We start from the raw sequence: 8,911 nt of genomic DNA, 5'->3' as shown, positions 1-8,911 counted from the left end.
GGCATGAGAAACCTTGACAAGCTTATTAAAGGAAATCATATCCTTGGAGTTAACGATGTCATATTTGATAAGGATAGACTTTGCAGTGCTTGTCAAGCAGGTAAACAGGTTGGAGGAAGACATCCCGTGAAGAACATCATGACCACAAGGAGGCCACTCGAGCTACTTCATATGGATCTTTTTGGTCCCAACGCCTACAAGAGTCTCGGTGGAAATTCTTTTGGTCTAGTTATAGTTGATGATTTTTCAAGATTTACGTGGGTGTTCTTTCTTAATGACAAGTCGCAGGTCCAGAAGATCTTCAAAAACTTCGCTAGGAAGGCCCAAAATCAGTTTGACGTGAAGATCAAGAAGGTTCGGAGTGACAACGGAACGGAGTTCAAGAACGCAAATGTGGACACCTTTCTTGACGAAGAAGGGATTTCACACGAGTTCTCGGCTACGTACACACCTCAACAAAATGGAGTCGTTGAGAGGAAGAACCGGACGCTCATTGAAATGGCAAGAACGATGCTTGATGAATACAAGACGCCGAAGCACTTTTGGGCAGAAGCGGTTGAGACAGCTTGTCACGGAACAAATCGCTTATATCTTCACAAGCTACTCGGCAAGACGGCATATGAGCTTCTCACCGGTAACAAACCCCAAGTTGGATACTTTCGAGTATTCGGCTCAAAGTGCTACATTCTTGATAAGCATCGTCGTTCAAAGTTTGCTCCTAAATCTCATGAAGGTTTTCTACTTGGTTATGGCTCAAACTCTCACACTTACCGTGTCTACAACAATTTCACCCGAAAGGTTGAAGAGACGGTAGATGTGAAGTTCGATGAATCTAATGGCTCGCAAGTAGAGCAATTGCCAATTGATGTAGGAGACAAAGACCCTTCAGAAGCAATCCAAGACTTGTCCATTGGCAAAATTCGTCCAACGGAGGTGAAGGAGAGTACTTCACCCGTCCAAGTGGAAGCTTCTACTTCACGACAAGGTGAACCAAGAATTGACACGGAAGCATCCACAAGTGGGACACACCAAGATGAAGAAAATGAGGAAATGCATCAAGACGAACATCAACAACCTCCTTCTCCACCACGACAAGAGAACGATGACGTCAACAATGAAGAATGCCAAGAAGAAGAACAAGATGAAGAAGATGTTCAACGAAGACCCAAGCAAAATCTCTCACGAGTTCGAGCAAGAATTGCCAAAGATCATCCCGTCGAGCAAATCCTCAATGATATACAAACCGGGAGAATCACTCGCTCATAAACTCGTTTAGCTAACTTTTGTGAAAACTATTCATTCATCTCTAGCATTGAACCTATGAAGGTTGAAGAAGCATTGGAAGATCCGGATTGGATAAACGCTATGCATGAAGAGCTACACAACTTTGAGAGAAACCAAGTTTGGACATTGGTTGAGAAGCCCGACAACAACCACAACATCATTGGTACAAAATGGGTGTTTCTCAACAAGCAAGATGAAGATGGACAAGTGGTTCGCAACAAAGCACGTCTCATCGCCCAAGGGTACACACAAGTCGAAGGTATGGACTATGGTGAGACATATGCTCCCGTTGCTAGACTTGAGTCCATTCGCATCTTACTTGCCTATGCTAATCACCATAATATCACCTTGTACCAAATGGACATTAAAAGTGCTTTTCTAAATGGTGAAATAGAGGAGGAAGTTTATGTCAAAAAACCTCCCGGCTTTATCAATCCTAAGAAACCAAATCATGTTTACAAACTTCACAAAGCTCTTCATGGTCTTAAACAAGCTCCCAGAGCATGGTATAAATGCTTGACCAAGTTCCTTATTACAAGTGGTTTTGAAATTGGTAAAATTGATTGTACTCTTTTTACTAAAAGGGTTAATGGAGAACTATTTGTATGCCAAATTTATGTTGATGATATCATATTTGGTTCAACTAACCCTCTCTTTAGTGAAAAGTTTGGAAAGCTTATGTCAGAGAAGTTTGAGATGTCTATGATGAGTGAACTCAAATTCTTTCTCGGTTTGCAAATCAAGCAAACTAAGGAAGGTAGATTTGTCTCTCAAACGAAGTACACCAAGGACTTATTCAAGAAGTTCAATATGCAAGAATGCAAAGGTATGTCTACACCCATGCCTACTAGTGGACATAATGATTTGACCAAAGATGGTGAACTGGTTGATCAAAAGGTTTATCGCTCTATGATTGGTTCATTGTTATACCTATGTGCTTCACGTCCCGATATTATGCTAAGCGTGTGCATGTGTGCACGATATCAAGCTGCTCCTAAAGAATGTCATCTTAAGGCTGTGAAAAGGATAGTGACATATTTAATCCATACACCAAATTTTGGCATTTGGTATCCTAAGAGGTCTTCTTTTGATCTTGTTGGCTATTCTGACTCGGATTATGCCGGAGACAAGGTTGATAGAAAGTCCACTTCGGGTACTTGTCAATTTCTTGGTAGATATCTTGTGTCTTGGTCTTCCAAGAAACAAAACTCGGTATCCTTATCCACCGCCTAAGCGGAATACATTGCCGCTGGTTCATGTTGTGCTCAATTACTTTGGATGACCCAAACTCTTAAAGATTATGGGATTTATGTGAAACATGTTCCACTGCTTTGTGACAATGAAAGTGCTATCAAAATTGGTCATAATCCTGTACAACATTCTCGAACTAAGCATATTGAAGTTCGTCATCATTTCATTCGAGACCATGTTGCTAAGGCTGACATTAATCTTAAGCACGTTCGCACCGATAAGCAATTAGCGGATATATTTACTAAACCTCTTGATGAGAAAGTACTTTGCAGGTTGAGAGGTGAATTGAACATCATTGATGCTTCGAACTTGGAGTAGAAACTCCATTGGATACATGCAAGACATGAGCTTATGACTAATCCATGATATATCTCTTATGATGACTATCTTATGTCTTGGATATATTTGTACCTCGCATGTTGTCTAACCCCATGTAGGTGCTTGGTTGAATCTAATTCCATGAGATTGCGACTCACTCACATCTTGAGCAATCTCTACATCACCAAGACTCTACACAATGGTGGTTGAAGACAAGGAAGCACAAAACCATTCAAACATATCCTTTGACAAATTCTATGTTGAGCTTCATGATTGTCATTTTTGGATACACGAGTGCTCTTCCTTGCAAGAACTAACCCATGTAGGTAGATGAACTCAAACTCCAAGTGGTGCTCCCAACTCTTGATGAGCTACATCAACCTTGAGCACCCACACAAGTTCAACTACATGAGCAAGAACCACACCACCACCCAAGGTATGTTATTCCATCTTAGAGAAGCTTTACTCCAAGACATGAGTCAAAGCAACTCAACAAGATGTGAATACATCAAGATGCTTAAACGAAAAATGGTAACCCCATTTTGAGCTTAAACGATGAGTATGACCTATGATCAAGTGATCTCACTTGACTCCTAAGTCAATATACTCTAACATAGGTGACTATGTCACCGCCCAACTCTAGATGAAGTTCTCTTGTGTTCTTTTCTGTGTTATTGCATTTTTCTCATGCATGTTTAGTTTCTTTCTGTTTTTCAGCAACAACAAAAAAAACTCCATCTAGATCTTTCAGTTTCTTCTCTTTTCTCTTTGTTTTTGTTCTGCATTTTCTGCATTTAATTCCTTGCAAATCCTTCAGGTAATTCATTGCAAATCTTTGTGAGATCCTACATGTCTAGTGAGCTGAGGTGACAAGTGTTTTTCTCTGTGTAAACTCGGTTTCACCGACTTGCAATTTTCGGTCCAACCGAATCTTTTCGGTACCACCGAAATATGCCACTCGGTGCCACCGACTTTGCAATCAGAAAAACAGTTTGCCACTTGTTCTACATTTCTTCTGATCCAGCTCCACTCAATGAATCTTGTCCTCTACCAGCATCACAATTTTATCCTTTGCTTTGTGCTGAGTCTCAAGGACCAAACCTATACGACGGATTCCAGAAAGCCCTTCTTGGAAATTGATGTCAAAGGGGGAGAGAGAGATCACATCAAAGCTTGCAGGAGAAAGATATCACATCAAAGCACATCAAAGCTCAAGGGGGAGAGAAAGTCTCAAGGATCCCAGATGTTGTTAAGGGGGAGAGAGAGATTTCCCAGATGTTGTTAAGGGGGAGAGAGAGATTTCCCAGATGTTATTAAGGGGGAGAGAGAGATTTCCAGGGAGAAAATACTCAAGGATCCCAGATGCTTGATGTTCAAGAGGAGAGATGTCACATGTCTTTGTGGGGGAAAGACATGTTCATATACGCTTATTTGCATTAAGTTCTATCCATTTGTATCTTTCAGCTCTGATTTTCTGTTCCCTATCTTCTCCCAATATCCCATGTAAGATTCAGGGGGAGCAAGACACCTAAGGGAAAGAAATCAGTCAAATTCATTGCATATCTTTATTCTTGGGGACATGTTGAATCCAATGTGGTACCTTGCACTCACTCTCTACATGTCATCCCAGTCTTGGTATTCTTGTGGTTTCTTTTGTTTACTCTGGCTAGTGGATGTACCTGTGTTTCTAACTTTGTTTGTGCAGGTTCATTCCATCCTAAGCCAACTCAAGACCACAAGGTAAGTATATGCATCAAAATCATGAGTATGAGGAGTTCTTGCTTATGTACATACTGTTTGCAAGAAGGACTCATGAGCATGAAGGCATTCTCCTTGATAATCTTTTGCTCTGATGCATATGGCCAAGATACATGTAACACATTGCCTACTCTGTCATGGTTATGCTCTCACATGCCTCTATATTTCATATTCACATGAGTGCATACATGTAGGGGGAGCCTATGCTTGTTACATGTCCTTCCAAAGCTTTACTTGTTTTTCTTTATATCTTTATCTAAAGCTTTGATGTATGTTGCCATCAATTACCAAAAAGGGGGAGATTGAAAGCACAAGTGCTCCCTAGGTGGTTTTGATAATTGATGACAACATATCTCCTGTTGGACTAACATTTATATCTAGCATGTTTCAGATAAGTTCAACAATGGAGTGGCATGGACTAAAGGTTGTGGGAACTCCTTCAAGATGCTAAGGACAAAGTATTGGCTAAAGCCTCAAGCTCAAGACTCTTCATTTTACATTTTAGTGATCCAAGATCACATTGAGTCCATAGGAAAAGCCAATACTATCAAGGAGGGATGAGGTGTTGCTTAATGAGCCTCTTGCTTCATGTGCTTAGTGATATGCTCCAAAACTCTCAACTACTTTCCCACTTCCACATATGACCTAAACCCTAAGCCAAACTCGGTCCTACCGATTCTTTCTATCCGGCGCCACCGAGTTTCACTTGTCATAAGCCACTGCCAAACCCTAGCAATTCGGTTCTACCGATAGGGATCTCGGTCTCACCGAGATGGGATTGCAAACTCTCTGTTTCCCTTTCATAACTTTTCGGTCTCACCGAAAGAGCGAATCGGTCCCACCAAGATTGCAATGTAAATTTAGTGTTTCCTTTTTGTAACTTTTCGGTCTCACCGAAAGAGCAAATCGGTCCCACCGAGTTTGCCTAACCAACTCTCTGGTTATCTTATTACCAAAACCGGTCCCACCGAGTTTGTGTAATTGGTCTCACCGAGATTACGTTATGCCCAAACCCTAACCATATCGGTTCTATCGAGTTGCATGTCAGTCCCAACGAAAATCTCTAACGGTCACTAGGTTTACCTTTTCGGTCCGACCGAGTTTTTTGATTCGGTCCCACCGAGATTGGAAAACTGTGTGTAATGGTTGGATTTTGTGTGGAGGCTATATATACCCCTCCACCTCCTCTTCATTCGTGGAGAGAGCCATCAGAACACATACACAATTCCAACTCATATGTTCTGAGAGAGAACCACCTACTCATGTGTTGAGACCAAGATATTCCATTCCTACCATATGAATCTTGATCTCTAGCCTTCCCCAAGTTGCTTTCCACTCAAATCTTCTTTCCACCAGATCCAAATCCTAAGAGAGAGAGTTGAGTGTTGGGGAGACTATCATTTGAAGCACAAGAGCAAGGAGTTCATTACCTACACACCATTTGTTACTTCTTGGAGAGTGGTGTCTCCTAGATTGGCTAGGTGTCACTTGGGAGCCTCCGACAAGATTGTGGAGTTGAACCAAGGAGTTTGTAAGGGCAAGGAGATCGCCTACTTCGTGAAGATCTACCGCTAGTGAGGCAAGTCCTTCGTGGGCGATGGCCATGGTGGGATAGACAAGGTTGCTACTTCGTGGACCCTTTGTGGGTGGTTGCTTCTTCGTGGACCCTTTGTGGGTGGTTGCTTCTTCGTGGACCCTTCATGGGTGGAGCCCTCCGTGGACTCGCGCAACCGTTACCCTTCATGGGTGGAGCCCTCCGTGGACTCGCGCAACTGTTACCCTTTGTGGGTGGAGCCCTCCGTGGACTCGCGCAACCATTACCCTTCGTGGGTTGAAGTCTCCATCAACGTGGATGTAGGATAGCACCACCTATCCGAACCACGGGAAAAACATCCGTGTCTCCAATTGCGTTTGAATTCTCCAAACCCTTCCCCTTACATTCTTGCAAGTTGCATGCTTTACATTCCGCTGCTCATATACTCTTTGCATGCTTGCTTGATATGTATTGTGTATGTTGAAATTGTGCCTAAAACTCCACTCAAACCAAAAAGGCCTAAAATTGCAACTTTAGCACTAAGTGTCTAATCACCCCCCCTCTAGACACATCTACTTCTAGATCCTACACACCTTGAAGTGGGCGCGCGAGGACTACGCGCTCATGGAGCTAGACCGCCAGCGCCGCACCCTGGAGGAGATCGCCGAACACCGCCGCCGTGAAGCAGCGTGCCGGGGCGAGGGGTCGAGCAGTGGCGCCGGTCGTGTCAAGGAGGAGAAGCAGGAGGACGACGCTGGCGATGACTACGCCCTGCTCAGCGCCTACTTCGGCCCGTAGTTTAGGGTTTTTTTCGTCCATTTTATTCGTGTAAAAAACATCTAAATTTTGCCGAAATATGTCGTGTTTGTTGAAATTTGGCCCTGTTTGCTGAAATTTGGCCGAACTGTGGGGACGTCTGGGGCCCGACCTGGGGGCGACGGCTGGGGACGTGCTTGCCCCCATGCCGAAAAAAACGCCGGCTCGCCCGCAAGCGGTGATTTTCGGTGCGTCTTGGGGGCGCAATGGCTGGAGATGCTCTAAGTGGGTGTGCATCCAACTTGATTGCTCACGAAGACCTAGGGAATTTGAGGAAGCCCATTGTTGGAATATACAAGCCAAGTTCTATAATGAAAAATTCCCACTAGTATATGAAAGTGACAAAACAAGAAACTCTCTATCATGAAAATCATGGTGCTACTTTGAAGCACAAGTGTGGAAAAAAGGGATAGTAACATTGTCCCTTTTTTTTGGGCCTCCCTTTGTTTATTTGGCCTTTCTTTTTTTTCTTTTTTGGGACAATACTCTATGAATGATGATCATCACACTTCTTTTTATTTACAACTCAATGATTACAACTTGATACTAGAACAAAGTATGACTCTATATGAATGCCTTCGATGGTATACCGAGATAGCAATGAATCAAGAGTGACATATATGAAAAATTATGAACGGTGGCTTTGCCACAAATACGATGTCAACTACATGATTATGCAAAGCAATATGACAATGATGAACGTGTCATGATAAACGGAACGGTGGAAAGTTGCATGGCAATATATCTCGAAATGGCTATGAAAATGCCATAATAGGTAGATATGGTGGCTGTTTTGAGGAAGATATAAGGAGGTTTATGTATGAAAGAGCATATCATATCACGGGGTTTGGATGCACCGCCAAAGTTTGCACCAACTCTCGATGTGAGAAAGAGCAATGCACGGTACCGAAGAGGCTAGCAATGATGGAAGGGTAAGAGTGCGTATAATCCATGGACTCAATATTAGTCATAAAGAACTCATATACTTATTTCAAAAATCTACAAGTCATCAAAAACCAAGCACTACACGCATGCTCCTAGGGGGATAGATTGGTAGGAAAAGACCATCGCTCGTCCCCGACCGCCACTCATAAGGAAGACAATCAAGGAACACCTCATGTTTCAAATTTGTTACATAACGTTTACCATACGTGCATGCTACGGGACTTGCAAACTTCAACACAAGTATTTATCAATTTCACAACTATTCAACTAGAACAACTTTAATATCACTACCTCCATATCTCAAAACAATCATCAAACTTCTCTTAGTATTCAGCACACTCATAAGAAAGTTTTTTACTAGTCTCGAATACTTAGCATATTAGGATTAATTTACCAATTTAAGCAAATTATCATGCTGTTTAAGACTCTAAAAATAATATAAGTGAAGCATGAGAGAATAATAGTTCTATAAAACAAATCCACCACCGTGCTCTAAAAGATATAAGTGAAGCACTAGAGCAAAAACTATATAGCTCAAAAGATACAAGTGAAGTGCATAGAGTATTCTAATAAATTCCGAACCATGTGTGTTTCTCTCAAAAGGTGTGTACAGCAAGGATGATTGTGGTAAACTAAAAATCAAAGACTCAAATAATACAAGACGCTCCAAGCAAAACACATATCATGTGGTGAAGAAAATATAGCTCCAAGTAAAGTTACCAATAGACGAAGATGAAAGAGGGGATGCCTTCCGGGGCATCCCCAAGCTTAGGATTTTGGGTATCCTTGAATTTTACCTTGGGGTGCCATGAGAATCTCCAAGCTTAGGCTCTTGCCACTCCTTGTTCCATAATCCATCAAAACTTAACCCAAATCTTGAAAACTGCACAACACAAAACTCAAAATAGAAAATCTCGTGAGCTCCGTTAGCGGAAGAAAATAAAAAACCACTTCAAGGTACTGTAATAAACTCATTCTTTATTTATATTGGTGTTAAACCTACTG

Source organism: Triticum dicoccoides, chromosome 2A (assembly GCF_002162155.2).
Source record: "Triticum dicoccoides isolate Atlit2015 ecotype Zavitan chromosome 2A, WEW_v2.0, whole genome shotgun sequence".
Classification (NCBI taxonomy): domain Eukaryota; kingdom Viridiplantae; phylum Streptophyta; class Magnoliopsida; order Poales; family Poaceae; genus Triticum; species Triticum dicoccoides.
The sequence above is the reverse complement of the archived record's forward strand: the minus strand, read 5'-3'. Positions refer to the sequence as shown.